The following is a 22,575-nucleotide window of genomic DNA, read 5'->3' as shown; positions in this document are numbered from 1 at the left end:
AAGTGTTCACCGGAAGCATGGTTGTGGAGCCACGCCCGCGCTACTTACCCAAAGCCGGCGACATGGCACCACTACGGCAATTACATTTCTCCCATGTCAACGTGCAATGCTGTGCGATGGGCCAGTGATTCGACCCCTGGAAACATGAACGGGTGCGTTTTTCAGAAGCTGCACACAAATACGGCATCCAGGACAAGGGTGCGGACGAAAGTACAACCTGCATCATCACAAGCCCTTTGAATATTAGACAATTCGGGACGTGGTGGCCGCTTAGCTTGTCAATTGTGTTAGACCTCGCCGGCACCTTCGATTCGAACTGACGGCCCTGCCAAACTGAAAATACCGCTCGACGCGGCATGATGATATAAGTACTTACTGATCATTATCCGCGCACAACGCTCCAGGCCGGAGCGGACGAATCGTACACGTAAATTACTCCGTGATAGCACGCGCCTGAGGCGGCGCAGATGAGGCCTCCGAGCACTGTATGTGATTTTTCTGTAGTCGATTTGTGCACTGCAATTAATAGCCATGCAGCCTAGGGTCACAGTCGGTGCGTCGACTTCTCCGCATGGTTGCTTACTTTCTGAGATCAATGCTCTCAAGCTGCATGCCGTCCTTGTGTGCAGCCTGACGTACCGAGGCACGCTCCGTCAAGTTGCCTGTTGCCATGGAATTCGTTCCATCCCCACGAAGGCAACAGCAATGGCAGTCCATCATGTCGCCACAAGTTATTCGGTACCGCTCCACAGCCGGCGACGGACGTACCAAGGCTTTTGCGGAAGGTCTTGTACGGTATATGCTAGCCGCTTAAAGTTGGCCTGTTGCTGCCCAAAGCAAGAATTTGTACTAATGATGACATATGACATTGCGCTGCTATGCAGCTGCTCCCGGCGCGATGCGGCGACTCGGAAACGGTGATGCCGCCTAAGCTTGAGCTTCGTGCCGAGGGACTCGGAATGGAGGACGCTCATGGTATTTACGCGAGAACTTGATACCAAAGTCGTATTAGAATGAGAATCATCGCTGCGGTTCATGCGCTTCCAGGCTCATGGTTATACATTGAATTGGTGAACAATGGTGGTGGTGGTGCGATTTCTCGAGCGCATCGGGTATTGCGGCCATCTCTACGTTCAACGGCCAACGTTCGTGTCCCTGCAAACAGATGTATGAGTCTCGCTGTAGTTGATGAGCTGACGCATTAGCGTACGTACCAGGCTGTCCAGGATGAAGTACGAGGCACTACTCGCTGGTATGTTGGTACAGTGTACTGCCAAGCAGCATGCGACCAAAACCTGGAGCGCCGCTGTGTCCCAAATATAAAATTACTGCACATGAACGACCTTGATTCAGACACAGTAAGCGTACTAGTGGTCATTCTGTATGTTTAGAGACTCAACTCAGCCATGTACATTAGATACAAGTACTCTACGAGTTTCACGACCCTGGCGCGCCCGCGCGCGAATTTTCAGATACAACATGGCATCGTCTGGACCCATTCTTCCAGATGTAGGATGACGTGCTTATCGGAAGCCCCATTGTGATCAAATGCTTCCTGGTGTCCTATGGAATTCTCATGCATTATCAGGACACCGCGTCTCGAAACGTACAGGACGCATACCTTTAGCACCTCTCGATGACGATTCTTCACGGAGTAGTCGGTGAGACATTGGCATCACCACTATCTACAAAGGGATTCAGGGAAAGCACGACAGGCTGGCCTGCGTTCAGCAGTTGCATTTCGTATTCCAAGATTACGGCGGCGGGATCATTCTCGGTGACGCGCCCCTCTGAATCCAGGGGAAATATGCCATACACCAGCACTTGATCTGTGACGTGCTGTTCGTGGTCAACTGTGGGACTGGCTGTGGAAGAATACCGTGACGACACTCAGAGCCAGTTGCAGAGAAGTCGAGAAATGCACATACCAACGGTCGGGGATCTGGTCACGTACGTTCTCCATTTTGCATGTATGCGAACGTGAAGGTTTCCTTCCATTATCGGCTGTGTCTGTTCAAGGAGCTCTAACGTTACAGCTTGGGCATCGTCGCCCTCCTTCAACACGGCACCGGGGCTAAATAGCAGCGTGAGCTTGTCCAGCAGGTCGGCCCGCGCCTTATCGTCGTTGTCGAGTGTAGAAACATCAGCAAAACTGCGAGTTTGTCTGAAGCAGTCTGAGAGTACTGACTCAGACTCTTCAGACCCGTCAGACTTCACGTCTGACAACGGGAGATTAGTTCTGACATCAGAAGCAATCTCTGATGTCAGACGGCCTTCAGACCGTTGCTCAGACCATTTCAGATGGTCGTCAGACTGCTACTTAGAGCGTAACAGAACGTAGTACTAATAGACATACAATACATTGTAAACTACCAGCTAGTACTCATCGTGATCTTACCTGTCTGCCCACCCACATACCCACCCTGCCTTCGCCACTGTGCTTGCCGTTTCCGACAACACCCCACTTGCTGGGCGTCGGGCTATCGTGTCGAGGTTCGGCGAACTGATGTCCACGGGCCGCGGATCCGTGGGCAATCGTGTAGGTACTCGCGGTTGGCGTGCGTTGCGCGCGCCCTGCCCGTCGCAGTCACTCATGATTGTTCCGTGCCCACCTTCCATTCGTCAGTCATGCTCGCCCGCCCGCTCGCTCACCCGCCCGCCCGCTCGCCCGCTCGCCAGCCCACTCTCCCGCCGTCTGCTCGCTCGCCCACACGCTCGCCGGCCGCATGGTAGAGGGTGGCGCGGCGATGTAGCAGGGCTGTGGCAGGGCGAGAAGGCGGTGGCGTGGCGCGGAGGGCCCAAGCTCGCGACTAGACGTTCTGTTATTGTGCAGGGTCGCCTGGCGTGTGCGGTAGGTCCTCGGCGTGCATCGCACGCGCCCGGGAGATTGTAGGACGGCAGGGGAGGACTGGGAAGGCGGCAGCCATGAATAGACAACCCCACTCTTCCGCGGGGTCGTCATGGGTACGTGCTACGTGCTCGGCATGCGCTTCACGCGTCCGAGAGCTGCAGAGCGCGGGGCGGCGAGGTAGGAGGGCTGAGGCATGGCGAGAAGGCAGTGACGTGGCGGGGAGGGCCCGAATCTACGACCAGATGTCCCGTTGTCGCGCCAGGATGCCTGGGACGCTGGGACAGCGGGGGCAGACTGGGAAGGCGGTGGCAAACGGACAGAATCGGACGGCCCCGCTCTTCTGCGGGTCGCCCGTCGTTTGTGCCAAGACCGCGACACGCTTGTGATGTGTGCGAGACGCGTGACGTGCTAGGGAGGGCGGTAGTAAGCAGGGAGAGAGATGCGGTGGTGGGGAGGGCGGTACGATGCGAATGGACGCCCCCGCTGTGATGCGGGGTCGTCTTGTGTTCGGCATGTGTTTGGTGCGTCTGCAAGGCATAGAGGGCGGGGTGGCGCGATGGTGGAAGGCGGTGACGTGGCGGCGGGCATAGAGCACGAGGTGACGAACCCGCTCTTGCGCGGGGTCGTCACGTCCTCGGAACACTTCTGATGCGTATGAGCCGGCAGCGGGCGACAGGTAACAGTACATGAATGACAGGGCAACACGGGAGAGTGAGTGGAAAGGAAACTTACTTATTCTGTCTCAGCTTTCCTCCGAGCGCTGTCCACCCGACGCGCGACACTGTTGGGCATAAAATCTGGATCGCGGGGTTCGCGCTGGCCGGGCCACGTCACAATGACGCGGCCTCTCCCCGCGATGTTCTGCTCATCTGCATGCATTAGGCCGATGCACAGCGATTCCGCGGGCTGCCCGAGGGTTGTAGATGTTAAAGAGTGGAGAGGCAGTGAGAAGGGAGGCTAGCGAGGCATGGTGGAGGTGGGAGGCGCGGCCCTCGCGATGGTGTCCGCTCGCTGTGCATTGTAGCCGCACATCGTGGCTACGGGCAAGCCGGCGCTTGTGCACCCTTCCGGACGCCTCGTGCGTCGCGACAGGCTTCTGCAGCCGCTGCGTGTCAGCGACGAACAGCGCAGCGCACCAAGTCGAGAGGTGGGGAACTTGAAAGGCGAGTAACACGACGGAGAGGCGAGGGAACGATGACGTGGCGAGGTGCCAGCGTGGCGCAGTTTAGGGCAGGCGCCTAGTGGACTTGGGGGAGATTCGCTGCGGGTGGCTTGAGGTCGCGCCCGGAGGGTCTGACGGGTCTGACGGGTCTGAGTGGACTGCGTCGCCCTGAGAGAACGAGCACGGAATGAGCAGACCGAGAGCGACGAACGGCGCGGCCATAGACGCCCGATTGCTTCAGATGCGATAGAGCTCTCAGGCACCGGATCAGACGCCTCAGATCCCTCAGGCGCCCTCAGAACCCGCGCACATTTGCTGATGAAGAACGTCATCTGAAGACATCGTGCCTAGTAGAAACTAGAAAGGAGGCAAAGTAGGTAGTCGGAGTGAGGTGCTGAGTCTGGTGCACTTATGGTCTTAATAAGTCGCGGCCGAGACCACGGGAGATAGAACACGATAAATAAGGCACCGTCCTGGATACTATGTCCTGTGCAGGGGACGGCGGTTCAGTGTATCCGAAGATCACGTCAAGGTCGGCTGTCCCGCGTACATGGAGACGGCCCTGCCAGAAGCACAAAACACAATAATTCTTGTCGTGACAATCTAGTCAATCCAAACTGCACTGCACAAGATTCTAGACGTTACGTTGGGCGACAACCATCATTTCTCGTCCCAATTTGTCTGTCCTTGTCTGGCACAAGTTCCGCCAGAGCAGTGGCAACGTAATGATCAGATCCACCTGAGATGTACGTACTGCAGAATGAAACAAAAGAGATTATTTTGCGAGTATCAGGGCGACGAGGAGGCAGGAAATCCGCGAATGCGTCGCCCAGGGTTCTCCGGTGAAAAATAAGCATAACGGAACATGTTGAAGTCCAACCTGCGGAGTGCGCGTCGGCATGGGCGCCTACTCAGCCGCCCGATCACGCGGCGGGCGCTCGCCGCACAAACGCCCACATCCGTGCCGTGACCAACTTGAACAATGGGGACGCGAACAAACAATAGACTGCCCTGAGAAGATCGCCTGTGTTGTATCCCTTCGTAGTATGCTGCAGGATCGCCGACATACTCCTCCCGCTCGTCTTTAGGAGAGACTGATACACCATGACGGTGCAAGCAACCGCAGTCGACACTGGCGTGCCGCCTGCGGGCCCCGCCACCCAATTGGACTACTTGGAGGGCGGGCTAATGGACCATGAATACTTCTGGCGCGATCGCCAGTCTTGGCTTCAAGAGCAGGGATACATGCTGCGTCCACGATACAGGCTGGACTGGAAACCTTCATGGCTTGGTACAAAGAAACACTACAGAGAGTGCGAAGACGGTCATAGCACGTTGGTGCGATCGGTTCTGGTGTCCGAATGTGATAGTCCCTCATGATCTTTAGGTGGATACTATCTTAGACGCTACTCAACAGTCCGATGGTTCGCTGGTGACACTCAAGGCGGTCGATACTGCCGTTCACCCATTCGAAGTAGAAATCGGACAGTTTCTCTCGTCTGAGCAACTCGCGCAAGACCCGCGGAATCACTGCGCGCGAATCCTCGATGTCCTGCAGGATCCGATCGACCCCAAGATATCTTTAGTCGTTATGCCTCTCCTCAAACCTTTCAGGGAGCCTAACTTCTTGACGATAGGAGAAGTGGTTGCATTCGTCAAACAGGCTATCGTAGTATGTGCATCAGCCTTGCGCCAGTAGACTTGTAGCTCATTCACTTCCCAGGGATTACACTTCATGCATGATCAGCATGTCGCGCATAGGTGCGCACGCGTTTTCAATTGGCCCCTGATCGAAGCTCACCGAGATTGCTAAGGGACATTTCGATTTTGAACGTCATGATGGACGCAATACCGATGTATTCCGTTTTATGGCATCCTGAGGCACCGGTATACAACCGTGACTTCTCTGGGAGCTCAAAGCATTGCAGCCGCACGGAACGACCGCCAAAGTACTTCTACATCGACTTCGGTTTGTCCCGCAAGTACGACCCTGCAAATGTACAACCGCAGGAGTTGCCAATCATTGGCGGCGACAAGAGCGTGCCAGAGTTCCAAGGTGAAGGTTACAACGTGGCTTCCGATCCCTTCCGTACCGACATCTACTACCTTGGCAATCTCATACGACGCACCTTTCTGAATGTATGTGGCTTCGTTATAGGGTGTACCGTGTTTCCGTCACACTGATCCTTATGGATACCCTCAGCGCTACCGTGGCTTCGAGTTCATGGAACAGCTCGTGACGGACATGGTGCAAGACGATCCAGAGAAACGCCCGACTATCGCGGAGGTGGAGTCTCGGTTCGACGAGATATACCGCAAGCTTTCATGGTGGAAGCTGCGAACGAGGCTGGTGGGCAAGTCTGAAAATGGCTTCGTGCGCGCAGTGCTTGGTACAGTGCACGTCTTCCGGACAGCGAAATTCGTCGCGAAGCTGCGGCCTCCCGTACCGATACCCTCGTTATGATCCATATGCAGCCGGATTGATTGGTCTCACGTACGCTATCGTTGCTCGCTTGCTGTCCATCTAGTTTACTGTTGGAAGTTATGACATTCTACAAGTCGCTGGCCTGACAGATATTGCTCCATTGTGACTGCGTCGATGTGCCAGACACTACCTACATGAGCTCGCATTTTTTGACTGGGCCGCGGCACCAATTAGCCGGGATGTGGCCAGCAAATACAATTCCTTCACGCTGGCCCACGGACATCGGAAAAGATGTCGCGCTACACTCTTCCGTGCTCCCCACTCAGCAGGCTGCCGACCTGGCTTTGGTGCTGTCAATGCATCGTTAAGTTTACCAGCATGCACCGCAACTCGGAGACGTTGACTACCCTCATGACGTGAAGCAGAAGGAGCGACTATTTCAAGATTACAATGAACGTAGCGACGCCCGTGTAGAGCTATTATTGACAAAAATTAGAAGTACATTACGAGTCACACATGCATAGCGCGCCCGCGCGCGAGTATCTCAGTCCGTCCGCAGGCTACAAGACAACGCAGTGCTCAACCATGAAGCCGTACATAGGTCAGCCTTTAATGGTTGAGTGACCCTTGCGTGCTGCAGCTTATAAGTCGGAATCTTGTACTAGCAAGGATGGGCAAGGCACATTACAAGCAGAGGCCACTGCATTACCGTCCCCAAAAGGATTATCGTCATCAAGCCTGTTAGAAATCTTCACTTGTCCGCTTTTGACCATAGCCTTCAATTCGATCTCCGAGATGACGGACCCGGTGTCCCCGATGAGCTGCCCCTGCGAGTCCACCTGAAAAGCACCGTAGAGCGTTTGACCTGTGACATCTTCTTCAGCCTGAGGTGCAGTTGAAGGGTCAGATGATTCTTCGGCCTCGGGTGCAGCAGGGGCGTCAGCTGTCAACAAGGTGATGTTCAAGATTCATATGAAGCATGGCAGAAGCTGTAGACGGTACGAACCTAAGGACGTGGTAGGCGGGTTGCCACTTGCACTGTCTTCTGTTTCCATTGATTGAGCATTGCCAAGATCGGACGCAATCTCGTCTAGGGCGGATCGACGAGACTGCGCATCTAACAAAGCTCACAGTGAGCCGTGGACGGTAAGGAAATAAAAGCGGTGCAGTCCTACCTTCCTGTGAAGTGCCAGTGAGCGACCAATCTTGATCTGAGTGACCAGATCCTTGCGCAGACGTTTGGGCCTTCCTCTTCCACATCTCCATGCTTCGCGCAAGCTCTGAAGAGACCTAGCATCGTCGTTAATGACACGCCAATAGTGATTATGAAGGAATGATGCATACCACCGTAGCATGCCTCAGCTCCACGGTGTTGTCCCTGTACGTCACGATCTTGTTCCATTTCTTTGTGCGCCATGCAAGCCCGCGTTTCATATGGAGTCTCTCTTTCCTAAGGCTGAAAACATATCAATGGCCAAATCTAACAGAAAGTGTGCTGAGAAGTGTCGTACTCGTCGTATCGCTCGTGCAAAGAGTTGTGGATCGGTTTATCCATGAAGTCTTGCGTCTTTTCGAGCAGACGTAGCGTCATAGCCTGGGCCCATCAGGAAAACCCTCTTTCCGTAATTCGTGGTAATGTTCTAAAATTGTCAATAATACGCGGAACATGGTAGAACACTCAATAATACCTTGCCATTATCAATCCAATGCATCACACCTCTCATATTCGTGAGTATTGTTCCGAAGTCGGTACTTGTTTCTCGCATGTGCAATAATATGCATATATTCGTATCACTGGGTACATATTGTCTATAAAATTATGGACTGCATAGTATTGAGCTCAAGGGTCTAGACTACATCATTACAAGTTGGTATCACAGGAGTCATTCGCCTGGGGCCACAGGTATACCTATGTGTATCCAAGGCTCGACCCGTCCACATACCATCCGGGTACAAATTCACCACAGCAGGTACAGTGTCCGCGTAGGCAAGCAAGATGGCGGGCGCGCAGGACAGCAGGCACGCGGAATGGCGGGTAAGCATAATGGCGGGTAAACAGGACGGCGAGAGGGATAACAGGCGAGCGCCGAGAGGAAGACGAGTACTTAGAGGGACGACGGGATAGCGAGATGGTGGGCGAGCAGGACGGCGGGCAAGGGGAGTGACAGCGGATTCGACAACAGGTGAGGGGAGCAGCGGGCGCGTGAGACGGCGGGCAAGTGGAATAGCGGGCGGGCGGGCGAGGGCGAGGGCGAGGGCGAGGGCGAGGGCGAGGGCGAGGGCGAGGGCGAGGGCGAGGGCGAGGGCGGGTTACCGAGTTGACGAGCGAGCTGCGAGCGAGTTAGCAGACAAACCAGTAAGGGGACGCCGTGGCGTTCCCGTCCTCAATAAGCCTATGTGCATCGGGCTGATGCTCGGCGGGCCCTTGCACGCCGCACTAAGTGCCTGGCAGGCTGTTGCTTAACGCGGTCCAGCTCGATGAGCTGCGTTGTACCGAGCTTTGGGCACTGCATCATATTATTAGTGTGCGGCAAGCTGGCCCTTGTCGTACCAATGCGCGTTGTATTCGTATGCACTTGTGCTTGTTGAGCAAACGTGCGCCGGGGTTGTCTCCATGCCACCCACTCGTCCTTGGTGGACATTCCTGGAGTCGAGGTGAAAAGCGGGGTACTCACCTGACTCGCTGGCCCTGCTGGCCGGAAACCGCATTCCTCCCAGCATCTTAACTCTTCGCAAGCCTCCAGCGACGCTCTTAGTGCGTCGCTGGGGCTCGTTGCTGTTGCGTACAGCGCAATCTCGGTCTGTGCAGTGGTTCAATGTATGCACCGTCTCTCGCGGACGGGTCCACCTGTGTATACTGGAGGTCAGCGGCGGGCAAGCGAGAGCGAAGCAGATGTGACGAACAGGTACTGAGGGAGGAGGGACTCGAGAGGAAGTCCGGCAAGCGCGCGTGACGTGTCGTGGCCGAGGCGCTTAGCACTTCTCACGACTCGCAGCCTCCACGTCAACGTTCCGGTCAACGTTCAATCACTCGACTTAGTTTCAACGTTTCAACACTGCGTGGTGCTATGTAACATCGATCAAAGCCAACAGAAGATGCGACGGGGGAGCGAGGAAGACATGGAGTCGGGGGAAGCAGACCATGGCAGGAACAGTACTTGTAGGTGAGTGACGCCTGCTCACTTGCGCACGCGTGCACGTCTTCCGCCCACCCCCACCGTCTTGCTATTAGCCCGCCTGTCTGCCGTCTGCCGTCTGCCAAATGCCTACTCGCTCGCCCACTCGCTCGTACGCTCATCCGCCCGCTCGCTCGCCCGTTTGCCTACTCACCGTTTTGCCGGCTTATTCGCCTTCCCACTCTCACCTCTCGCTAGCTTGCCCGTCCCTGCCTTCCTGCTGGTTCGCCCCCCTCCTGCTCTTGCTCGCTCGTCTCTTCTTGTTCTAATCCTCTCACTGGCTCAAATGCCTGCCTGCTCGCTTGCCCGTCCTCATCCGCCCGGTTCGCGGTCTCCCTAGCTTGCTCGCCCACCTGCTCTTGCCCGTTCGCCGTCGTCTTCGCCGTCTAACTCACCGGTGCACTCACTCTCCTGCCAGCTCACTCGCTAGCTCACCCGCCTGCGAGCCTGCCCAACTCACCTGTCTACCGGCTCTTGTCTACCGGCTCTTGTCTGCGCGGTCTGCCCGCTCGCCGCTCATCTGCCCGCTCGTCTGCCCACTCGCCGCTCGTCTGCTCGCCCGCCGCTCGTCTGCCCGCCCGCTCACCTGCCTGCCCACCTGCCAGCGCGCCCTGAGGCCCTCTCGCCCATGCACCCTCTCATCCACGCTCCCTTTTGCCCACTCGCTGGTCCGCTCTTGTCTGCCCAAGCTCGATTTCTCACTACCTCACTCTCCCGCCCGCTCTTGCCCACCCGTACACTCATCCTCGTGCCAACTCGCTCATCTGCCGACATGACATTCTCATGTGCGTGCCCGCCGACGGCTTCTCGCCCGCTTGCCCACTCGCTGCCTGCCCACTCTTGGCCTGCCTGCTCGCACTGCCTCTCGCCTGCAATCCCTATCGCCCGCGCTGTGTCTTGCCTGCGCCCCATCTTGCCCGTGCCCTCTTTCGCCCACTCACTTCCCGCCTGCACTCTCTCTCTCTCGCGCCGATCTGCTCGCCCACATACCCACCCACCAGCTCGCGCTCGCCCATGCTTCACCGGCTCACTTGCCTACACTTTCTCTTCCCCATGCCTTCTCTCCACGCTTTCTCTCGCCCACGCTCCCACAGGTACGTTGTGCTCCGAGTAGTGGACAAGTATATACTATAAGTAGTTGTGCCGGCTGTATTGTCTTGGATCGCCGACAGTACATTATAATGCATGTCATGGTTTCTCATACCTATGCGTCTGTGTGCCGAATGTGCTGCGAACACAAAGAATAAATGGAATGATCCACATAATAGTGTGGAACCTGCCCCGAACACGACTGCATTCTTCGCAATATCGTGTTATTCAAATTTGAGTTCTCGACCATAGCGAATATACTGCTACTACAGCGAACATACGAATGGCTACAATTACTCGTCTTTCGCGGTAATAATGCTACATTCGCTGTTATTGCCAAAAGAAGGTTTTCCTGATGTGATCGCCCTCCTTGAGCACGCCTGCGACTCTCATGGACGCAGGGAGCTTCGTTAGTAGGAATCGAAGAGGCGAAGTTGTCGAGGTAGTGGAGTCGTTGCTCAGTTGGCTGGCATTGTCGGCCATGGTGGAATCAATGTTCAGCAACATCTTGCAGATGAGAGAGGAAGCGCTAGGTGGCTGGAGTTGTTGACGGGATCGAAGTATTCGGAGGGCGTATATACAGTAAATCATAGCTGAGGCTGTAACAGATAACGCATGGACCAAAAAAAGCCGGACAACCTGCATACTTCACGTGGGACGGTGTGCCTCGGACTACCCGAGGTTATCACGTCAACGATTCACTGTTTAGCGTGCATTGGTGCTTACCAGACCGTTCTCTGCACCACGAGATACAATAGCTCTTGTTGCGATGATGCACCCAGAATGGCACCAATCAACTTCTCTGACACAAAATCAGAGAACAACTGCCACGGTCCTTCTTGATATGTCCCTCCTTGTCCAACGAGCGTCCTGCGCGGCTGTTGCTCAGGTCGCACTGGATGGACGTTGCACGGCAGACTCAGGCTCGGATCGGCGAAGTCGCATACACGGCGAGGGGTCGATGTGACCGCGAGCTGCTGAGCATAGTGAAGATGGGCAGAGAGCACGTCTCCCCAAGGGTGTCAAGGCGCAAATGAGCGGGAACATGCGTCCGCTCGGGGACAAGTACTGGCAGAAGCCGCAGGAGCCTCTTTCGCCGAAAAGTCAGGCAACCACGGATTGAGCGCTTAAACGCAGGCGCCCGATCCCATGGGCGCTCGCGGTCGCTTGAACAAACAATAGCTGCTTGATACGATACTGCCGTGGAGGAGAGTGTTCTGATACACCGAGTCTGTGACCTCGCAATAAGCTGCAACATCGTCTCAGTGTCCCACTCGCTCATGGTAGAGTCTGTCTCGTCATGACAGTACAGCCTTCCGTCGATGCTGGGATATCGGCTGTGCAGCTCGACCGTACAGACGGCGGTCTTGCAACGCACGAGCAGTTCTGGCGCGATCGGCAACCTTGGCTCCAGGAGCGGGGATACATGTTACGCCCACGATACAGGCCAGACTGGAAGCCCTCGTGGTTGGGTACAGACAAGTTCTACAGAGATTGCGAAGATGGCCAAAGCACGCTGGTACGCTCGTCTTTTGCGGACCCCGGATGTCATCTCACTCTGTTCAGATGCCGACCATTTTGGATGCCACTCGACAGTCCGATGGTTTGTTGGTGACATTGAAGAGGGTCGATACTGCCGTTCATCCGTTCGAGGTTGAAATTGGAGAATTCCTGTCGTCTGAGCAACTAGCACAGGATCCTCGGAATCATTGCGTGCGCATCCTCGACGTGCTGCAGGATCCGATTGACTCCAAGCTGTCAATAGTTGTCATGCCTCTCCTCAAGAGCTATCATAAGCCAGAGTTTTTAACGGTAGGAGAAGCTGTCGCTTTCTGTATACAGATGATTGAGGTATGCGTGTTACGTTCGCTCCGACTCGCTTCCGCGCTCATCAACCCCCTAGGGACTACACTTCATACACGACCATCTTGTCGCTCACCGGTGCGACAGCACCACTTATTAGACATGGTAACGAATCTCACCTCGGTCCAAAGGGATATATCAACTCGGAACGTCATGATGGACGCAGTACCATTGTACTCAAAGAAGTTGTGGCATCCTGAATCACCTAGGTATACTCGCGACTTCTCGGGAAGCGCGAAGCACTTCAGCCGTACCGAGCGACCGATGAAATACTTCTACATTGACTTTGGATTGTCACGCAAATACGAGCCGGAAGATGGGTCACCACGGGAGCTGCCAATCTTGGGCGGCGACAAAAGCGTCCCGGAGTTCCAAGGAGACGGCTACGATGCGCCGGCGGATCCCTTCTGTACCGATATATACTACCTCGGCAATCTTTTCCGGCTCACGTTCTTAAATGTGCGTTTCTCTGTGTTCCGTCTGTGCTTCACTGACTCACATTGGCTTCAAGCACTTCCGCGGATTCGAGTTCATGGAAGAGCTCGTGGCAGACATGGTACAAGCCGACCCGGGGAAGCGACCGACCATCGCTGAGGTGGAGACGCGTTTCAACGACGGCTATCACCGCCTGCCGTCGTGGCAGCTTCGGTCGCGGCTAGTGCATAGAGGTGAAAATGGCTTTGTGCGTGCCATACTGGACACAATGCATTTCTTCGTGAAAGCGAAGTCCGTCGCGAAGCGGCGGCCTCCCATCCCGATTCCCTCTTCATGATCTACCTGTCTCGGTGGATGTACTGGTCGTACTCTCCACGCTATCGTCGCTGTTTTTTCTCCGTGTACTTTGCTGGATGTTATCACAGTTCTTGATTATGGATCGAACATCCGACCGCATACCCTGTTCCATCTCTGTTGTCACCGCGGTGCGAGTCTTGCCATGATTGTTTCAGGAACACGTGGATCCTGAGGTCTGTACCCCGGCCTGGGTGATCAACGCTAGGTTGGAATTGTTGCACCTTCCTGCGGCGGACCTGACCGACAAATAACACCTTCCACTACGGGCATGGTGCACCTATCGGCTAGCAAGATGGTTTGTACGGTGCCGGACATCGGCGCCGTTCCGCTACATAGTTCTCTTCTTATGTGTCAGCCTCAGATGCCATGGAACCCCCTGGCAACAGACACCCTAGTCGACGGAGCGCCCCTCAGTAGTCGCACACAAAGACGGCACGCAAGCACATAGCGTTAATATGGAAACATGGCCCGCATCCGCGCTCAGTACTCAGTGATCGGATCCTGCAATTTTCAAGGCACTAACGAAGGGCTTCGGAGATGGGAGCTCGCGCAGGATTTAAAAAAATCCGAGGCTCCCATGGCTATGGGACTGTTATTCTCGCCATGAATCGAGGTCCATCATCGACAGTAGCGACTCATTAACGAAGTGCAAATCAAGGTTAGAACATCCGAGGCCTGTGTTGTAGAGGGCCGACTATGTGGCCCATGGCATCGCCCACGACAGGCTGGCCTGCGCGCTGACCAGCGCAAGCCACAGTGTGAGTGAAACTCCAGTCCCAAGAAATTATATTCACTGCACCAATGTACACCGCAGCCCAAGCCACGCGGACTCAGAGTATAGGTATAGGATTCTGCACCATAAAGTTCCGCGAGCAAACTTTCATGGACTTGACTATCCAGAATCCTACGATGCTCTTCTATTAGTTGCATCGTCGTAGCCTGGGCTTTGTCGCCTTGCCGCAGTGCCCGTAAGGACCTGAGGGGCCCAGCGAGCTTCGCTGCAAGGGATTTACCGCCAACTCTCGTGGTGGAAGCTGCGAGGGAGGCTGGTGCACTGGCATAAAGACGAAACTGTTTTTGACCGAGTCGTGCTTGGTACACTGCACATCTTCCGGACAGCGAAGTTCGTCGCCAAGTGGCGGCCTCCCCTCGTTTACTGTCCATCTAGTTTTCCTTCAAGGAGGTTATGACTTTATCATGGTCGTCCCCCCTGAGCCCACGCGGCCCACGCGCGAGTCGTGAATTCAGCTTTACATGTGCTCGGAATTTTCGACTCAGCTGCGGCACCATGTTACCAGGCTAACGCAACAGCTTCCGCACTGGTTGTAGTATGCAGACAGCACCGGAATTCGGCAATACTATCTCGCTAATACTCTTCAGCGCTCCCTATTCAGCGGGCTGGCGGCCTGACTTTGGTGTCATCAATAAGTACATCGACTCGAAAGCGTTGATTACCCTCGTGGTGATGTGAAGCAGAAGGAGCGACTATTTCAAGAGTACAACGAATGTAACGACGCCCATGTTGAGCTGTTATTGACAGTAATTACAAGTATATTACGAGTCAGCGCGCCCGCGCGCGAGTATCAGTCACCGAGTTCGTCCCCGGACTATAACTCCACGGAGTACAAGATCCATAGACCAATAACTCCGAGTCAACCTTGGTTAGATGCGATCGAGCGACTCCTACAGTCCTATTGCTTGTAAGTACACCATTACAAGAACATACAAGTCACCTACCTGTGAATATCCCACGATTGATGATTCTTCACGCTGCGTCTGGTGATACAGCTACTCCACGGCTATCCGCGAATGGATTACTGTCATCGGGCGTCTCGAGTACCTCCTCGAGCTGTCCGCGTTTGATCATATCCTGTAGTTCGATCTCCGAGTGGAAGGAGACGGGGCCACCAACGGGCTGCCCCTCTGAGTCCGCTTCAACAGCGACGTAACGCGGCTGAACTGTGATAGCATCTTCTGGTGCAGCTGGAGGATCAACTGTGCAAGAAACTATGGTGAGACTTAGAGCACGTAAGTCCTATAGAGAGCACCAACCAGGGGAAGTGGCAGGCGCATCAACATTTGCACCGAGTTGGCTCGTAACTGGTGAAGCATGGTCAAACTCTGCCAGCGTTTCATCCACGGTGGATTGACGAGATGTCGAGGCTGGTACGAATCATGAGTCCAAATCGGAACGACACAACGCGTGGTACAGCTCACCTGCATCGTGTGACGGTCGATTGTTTTTTGGCGAAGACCTGTGACGTTTATGCTTCCACAACTCCTCGCTCCGTGCGAGCTCTGAAGAGACCTGACATTGCCGCCATCAACAATGAGGACTGCGCCATCGCCAGTCCATGATCGTGACGAAAAAGTCGTGCTACGTACCACGGTCAGCTTCTTCAACTTGATAGATCTATCCCTGTAGACCACAATTTTATCCCATTGTTGTATTCGCTTGATGAATCCGTGCTTCATCTCGAGCCTGTTAGTCTTCAAGCTGCAAAAATGACATCAGTCATGTTCAACAGCAGAGGGAGTCTGAATGCCGTACTCGTCGTATCTTTCATGTAAACGGTTATGAACGTGTTTATCCATGTAGGCATGCGTCTCCTCCAGTAGCTGTAGCGTCTTCGCTTGTGCCTTATCGCCTTCCTTCAGTACGACTGAGGCCAGGACGGACTCGGGCAGACTAAGAAGGATGAATCGACGAGGCTTGTCTTGAGTTTGACTGGCGTTGCCGCTTCCACCGAGGTCACCGTCGGGCAGAGACATTCTGTCAGACGCAAACGAGAGCAGATATCTGGAGGTAAGTGAACAAACGGGTTGACGTGCTTGGAATGTATTTAAACCGCGGCAGAGGCTGTGGAAGATAACGCATGACAAAAATGGCTGGACGCCCTGGATACTGGTCGTTTCGAAAAGGGTCGCCTGCCTAGGTACGCGGGCATCACGTCAAGATCCGCTGGTCTAGCGTGCATGGATGCTTCCCAGGCCGGTGTCAGTGACATGCGAGACAATATTTCTTGTTGCGACGATATCCCAATGGAGCCACGTAGCTTCTCTGACGTACGGAGTCGAAAACAAGGATTTTCCACCCGGTATGTACTTCCTTGTCTGGCGAGCGTCTCCAGCTGCAAGAGTAGGACGACAAACTTGTGCAGTGTAGCATACGATGCGGCGCCTTGAATCGCGAATTCCAATGTGTCTGGTGCAGAGCCCACACGAAGTATTCTGAAGGTCGTCAGATGCGGTATAGGCGGTAGGATCGCGCGCTGCCGGCAGCCACCTTCAAAGTTCAGATTGAAGTCAACCAGGTCCACAGGGAGTCGGCGGCGAGTTGGCGGCGACGGTCTCACCATAGACGCTCGATCACATGGGCGCTTGCGTACAAACGCCCACATCGTGACCGTGACAGCGGCGCCTTGAACGAACAAACAATAGGACTTGGAGAGGATCCTCCAAGTCTGTGCCCCGCGCGGTATGTTGCGAGACTGTCACCGTATACTCCCCGCTCAATCTTGACGGAATCTGGGTCTTTATGACCGCGCAACCTTCCACGGCCGACGCTGGTATGCCAGCTGCCCAAATACCCGGCGGGCTCGCAAAGCACGAATACTTCTGGCGTGATCGACAGCCATGGCTCCAGGAGCGCGGGTACATGTTGCGCCCACGGTATATGCCAGATTGGAAACCTTCTTGGCTAGGTACGGACAGGGACTATGAGTTATGCGAGGACGGTCAAAGCACAATGGTACGCTCCTCCGGCAAGTCGTTCACGGTCTTGTCTCATTCTGTCGTCAGGTAGATACCATCCTTGATGCCACCCGGCAGTCGGATGGTTCGTTGGTGACGCTGAAGGCGGTCGACACTGGCGTTCACCCGTTCGAGGTGGCCATAGGGCAATTCCTGTCATCTGAGCAACTAGCACAGGACATGAAGAACCACTGCATACGCGTCCTCGACGTATTGCAGGATCCAATGGACCCGAAGAAGTCGATTATTGTCATGCCTTTCCTCAAGATCTTTGACGAACCGGAATTTTCAACAATCGGAGAGGCTGTCGCGTTCTTCAAGCAGGCGATTGAGGTATGTACATGAGCCGCGTTTCATTTACTGCGGTGATTGACCCATTACCTAGGGACTACATTTCATGCACGACCATCATGTTGCTCATCGGTGTGCAATATTCTCATATTGGCTACATTGCAAAGCTTAGAGCCGTTCATCAGGGACATCTCCATCTTGAACGTTATGATGGACGCCATGCCGATGTATTCAAAGAAGCTATGGCACCCTGAAGTCTCAAGTTTCACTCGAGACTTCTCCGGCAAGGCAAAGCACTGTAGTCGCACCGAGCAGCCACCAAGATATTTCTACATTGATTTCGGGTTGTCCCGAAAATACGAGCCTTCGAGCGGTCCGCCACAAGAGTTACCGGTATTTGGTGGCGACAAGACCGTCCCCGAGTTCCAAGGAGAAGGCTACGACGTACCTGCCGACCCTTTCCGTACCGACATCTACTATCTTGGCAATCTCTTACGAATAACCTTTTTGAAAGTATGTTTTTGACCACTCGTGCGATCTACACTATTGAATGTCGATTCTCAGCCCTATCGTGGCTTCGAGTTCATGGAGCAGCTGGTGCAGGACATGGTGCAAGACGACCCACAGAAGCGACCGACTATCGCAGAGGTCGAAACTCGATTCAACGAGATATATCGCCGGCTTTCGTGGTGGAAGCTCCGGACGAGGCTCGTACATCAAGACGAGAGCGGCTTCAAGCGAGCTGTGCTTGGTATGCTGCATGTCTTTCGGACAGCGAGGTTCGTTGCCAAGCGGCTACCTTCCGTACCGATTCCTTCATAATCTGCACGCTCATACCCATCCACCATACTTTGCGCTATCATCTGCTGTCGATCTACTTACTGCTGGAGGATATCACATTATTTGGCTATTGGCTTGACTCGTCACCGCTGCGCATCTGTTGTCATCATTCATTCTAGACACCTGGGCTCTGAGACAGCACTACGCGCGGCTCGGATCAATGCTAAGGTAGTGTTCTTGCGTCTGGCTGCGCTGGACCTGGCCAACAAACTATCCCTTCCATGGGTCGTCTGTCATGTTGCTGTCACTCATCTGGCAAGGCGGTACCGAACATCGGCGACATTCCAATACAAGCTTTATCGCGTGGCAGCCTCAGATGCCACGAACCCACATAGCAACGTTCGCCGACGGAGCGCCCCTCAGTAGTCGTACACAAAGACGGCATACTACAAGCACACGGCGCTGATATGAGAGCACGGGCAATCATGCGCAGTGATCGGCTACTGCATTTCTCTGCCGTAAAATTAGGTACTAACGAAAGAAGATGGTGGCTTGCGCCAGATTGACTATCATGTACGCTCTGCGACATGGCTATGGGGCTATTGTCCTCGCCGTCGATCGGGCCTATTGAAGGTCTATCGGCAGCAGAAGTGAAGGCCAATGTTTGGCCAGCCTGTGTTGCAGGTAATTGGCAATTGCAGCCGTTAACTGATGCACCTCAGGCTGCGCGTAACAAGGACTTCGCTGCGCGCACACGGGGACGCTAGTAGCGCGCAGACTATGTCACCCATGCCAGTCGCTGGCCTGTACGCTGACCAGCGCAAGCCACAGTGTGGGTGAACCTCTAGTCCAAAGAAATCATACTCACGGCACCATGCGGCCATTGTACACTGCAGGCCAGCCACGCTTACTCACTGGCAGAGTAAGTATGAATATAGCATTCTGTACCATAGTGGGGTCCTCGCTATGGGCTACTTCAAGTCACATCTACTGGTCATTACTATTATATCAATCATCCAACTAGCCGGATTGGAAGATACACAAGACTCGTGCATTTGTGGCGCGAACTTGGCATGCCGCGTCGCTGCCCGATCGCATGGGCGCTCGCCGCACTGACGCCCACACCGCCGTCACTTGAACAATAGCATTGGCTGAGACTGTCGTGCAGGAACCCCCAACTTGAAGTCTGTCTGTCTGCGAAGTATGCTGCAACTCTGCCACTGTACTCCCCTCAGTCTACTTTGACTGATAACGGGTTGTTATGACTGCACAACCATCCACGACCGACGGTCAGGCTGGTACACCGGCCCCCAAAATCCGTGGTGGGCTCGAGGAGCATGAATACTTCTGGCGCGATCGACAGCCGTGGCTTCAGGAGCGCGGATATGAGCTCCGCCCACGTTACAGGCCAAACTGGAAGCCTTCGTGGCTAGGTAGCGGGCGGCCCTACGTCCTCTGCGAAGACGGCCAAAGCACACTGGTGCGCCCATACAGCGAACATTTCATTGGCATGATGGTGTCATTTCAATCCCCTGTAGGTGGATACCATCCTAGATGCAACCCGGCAATCCGACGGCCTGCTGGTGACACTGAAGGCAGTCAATAATGTCGTCCACTCGTTCGAGGTAGAGATTGGAGAGTTTCTGTCGTCTGAACAGATGGCACAGGATCCGCGGAACCACTGCGTGCGCATCCTAGACATCCTACGAGATCCGATGGATCCGAAGGTATCTATCATCGTTATGCCTCTCCTGAAGCCATTCAGGGAGCCGCAGTTCTTGACAATGGGAGAAGTGGTTGCTTTCTTCAAGCAGGCCATCGTAGTGAGCACACAAGTCTCACGTCTTTGTTCATTCTCATACCACCCAATTCCTAGGGCCTGCACTTCATGCACGACCATCATGTTGCTCATCGGTGACTACACATTTTTAAGACTCAGTCGCGAAGCTCACCTCGTCTCCTAGGGACATCTCGATCCTAAACGTCATGATGGACGCAATACCAATGTATTCGCAGAAGTTATGGCACCCTCGCATGTCGGTATATACCCGTGACTTCTCGGGACCCGCGAAGCACTGGAGCCGCACCGAGCGACCAGTCAAGTACTTCTACATCGACTTCGGTCTGTCGCGCAAATACACCCCTGCAGACGCGCCACCGAGGGAGTTTCCAATTATGGGTGGCGACAAGAGCGTCCCAGAATTTCAAGGTGAAGGCTACGATGTGGCTTCCGATCCCTTTCGCACCGACATATACTATCTTGGCAATCTCATGCGAACTACATTTTTGAATGTATGCTGTCTCGCATTTACAGTAATCCTTCTCAGTCACGCTAAATTGCACAATGTCCTACAGAAATATCGGGGCTTACACTTCATGCGAGAGCTTATATCCGACATGGTGCAGGACGATCCGGAGAAGCGCCCGACTATCGCGGAAGTAGAGGCGCGGTTCGACGAGATATATCGACGCCTTTCGTGGTGGAGGCTACGAGCGAGACTGGTGGGAAAGACCGAGAATGTGATCGTGCGTGCGGTGCGTGGTACGATGCACGTCTACCGGACAGCGAAGCTTGTCGCCCAGCGGCGGCCTGCCATACCCGTTCCCTCTTCATGATACGCACTCTCATACCGTTCACTACACTCTACGTCGTCATTGTTGTTTGCTGTCGATCTACTGTTGCTGGAGGATATCGCATTGTTTGGTTCATTGTTCGATCGGAGATCGTCGTCGAGTCGTCCTCACCGCTGCGCATCTCTTGTTTTCATTCTAACAAAAAATATGCTCTGACATACCATTGCGCACGACTGGGATCAGTAGCAACATCTACGAAGTAGCCAATGTTTGGGCGGCCTGCGCTGCAGGTAAGTGGAAATCGCAACCGCGACTTGATACAAAGTTCGACTTAGATGATGTACAGTCTTCAGGCTGCGTGTGACAAGTTCTTCGCTGCGCGAGAACTCTGCACCTGCCGAGGCTGAGCTCTGTATTCAATGGTCAGTGCTCAGCAATGGGCCTCGCGAAAGCCGGTTGCATAACGTACAGCATGCAATGGTAGTCAGCGGATTGGTACGGACACTACAAGACATATTCCGCTAGTACAAGACGGTAGTTCTGGTTGCATGAGAGTACCTTGGACGATCATGCGCAGTATTCCGGGACATACTGGCCCCACTAAGGCCCCAGAGATGGTTGCTCACACTAGGCAACCGGCCCACTAAGCTCCCAATAGAGCATGGCTGAGGGCTGGCTGGGCGTTGAAACGTTGAATACTGATGCTTCTCGCCGGACAAGGAGCCTGAGAAGCGTGTGTCCATTGAGGGCAATGTCAAGTGACATGGACAGGACACCGAGGATCGGAGCTTCCCGGATCGCAGGCACCGCAATAAGCGTGTCCTAATCAGATGTACGCATTCAACTTTCTCGGTGCGGTTAAGTTCATACCGACAACACAATACGCACGACCCTGGACTATCATTGAGCAGTGATCGCAGCACGTACAAGTTGCGTACAGGTATAAATACAACGCACTTTCATCCACGTGTATCAGGTAGTAGCAACGCAGCAGTCACATCATTCTCCAAACTTCTCTTTCAGGTACTCCTCAAACGTCGTCCTCTTCACCTCCGGGAACAAATCCCAATGGCACTCCCACGGCGTCCGCCTGAACGTGCCCGACCCCTGGAGGCACTTAACCACGAAGTAGAAGTCGACGGGGATCGCCGAGCTCTCCGCGATCTCCTGCGGCGCCGCGCTCGCGTCCGCCGCGAACCGGTGCGCGTCGTCCGCCGAGAAGTGCCGGACGGTGACCTTGCGGCCCTTCGCGCCCGCGTACTTGCACAGGAGCTCGACCATCGCGTTCTGCGAGATGGTCTCGCTTGGGAAGTTGAGGACCGCGTTGGCAGAGAGCGCGGGCTTGGCGAGCGTCGCGACGACGTAGTATGCGATGTCTTTCCTCGAAGACCAGTCCGCGAGGGCGTCGCCGTCGCCGACGACGGGGACGTCGTACGTGTCGACGTCCTGGTCCCAGGGGCACCAGAAAGGCTCGGGTGGCTAAGCCGATGGTCGGAATTAGCACGGTGTGATTGTGAGGGTGGTCGTTCGAACCTGATCCCACACGTCGCCGGCACCGACGAGCGTGTACTCCAATTTGCCGGCTAGGACATCGGGATGCAGCTTCAAGTGCATTATGAAGCGTTCTTTCTCGTCCCAGAGCTACACAGATAAGTAGCGTGGTCAAAAATGTGAACATGCTCCATGGAGTCTGTCACATACAGGAAGAAGGCGCGACCCAGCGTCGCCCGGTGCACGGTAGAGGTTATGATGACCATATTCCGAGGGATAGAACCGCTTGACACCTGGGGGACGGCGACCATAAGCATAGGTGTGAGAC

This window comes from Fomitopsis serialis, assembly GCF_022376445.1.
Source record: "Fomitopsis serialis strain Sig1Antser10 chromosome Unknown B0H18scaffold_284, whole genome shotgun sequence".
Taxonomy (NCBI): domain Eukaryota; kingdom Fungi; phylum Basidiomycota; class Agaricomycetes; order Polyporales; family Fomitopsidaceae; genus Fomitopsis; species Fomitopsis serialis.
This window is presented reverse-complemented; position numbering follows the sequence as displayed.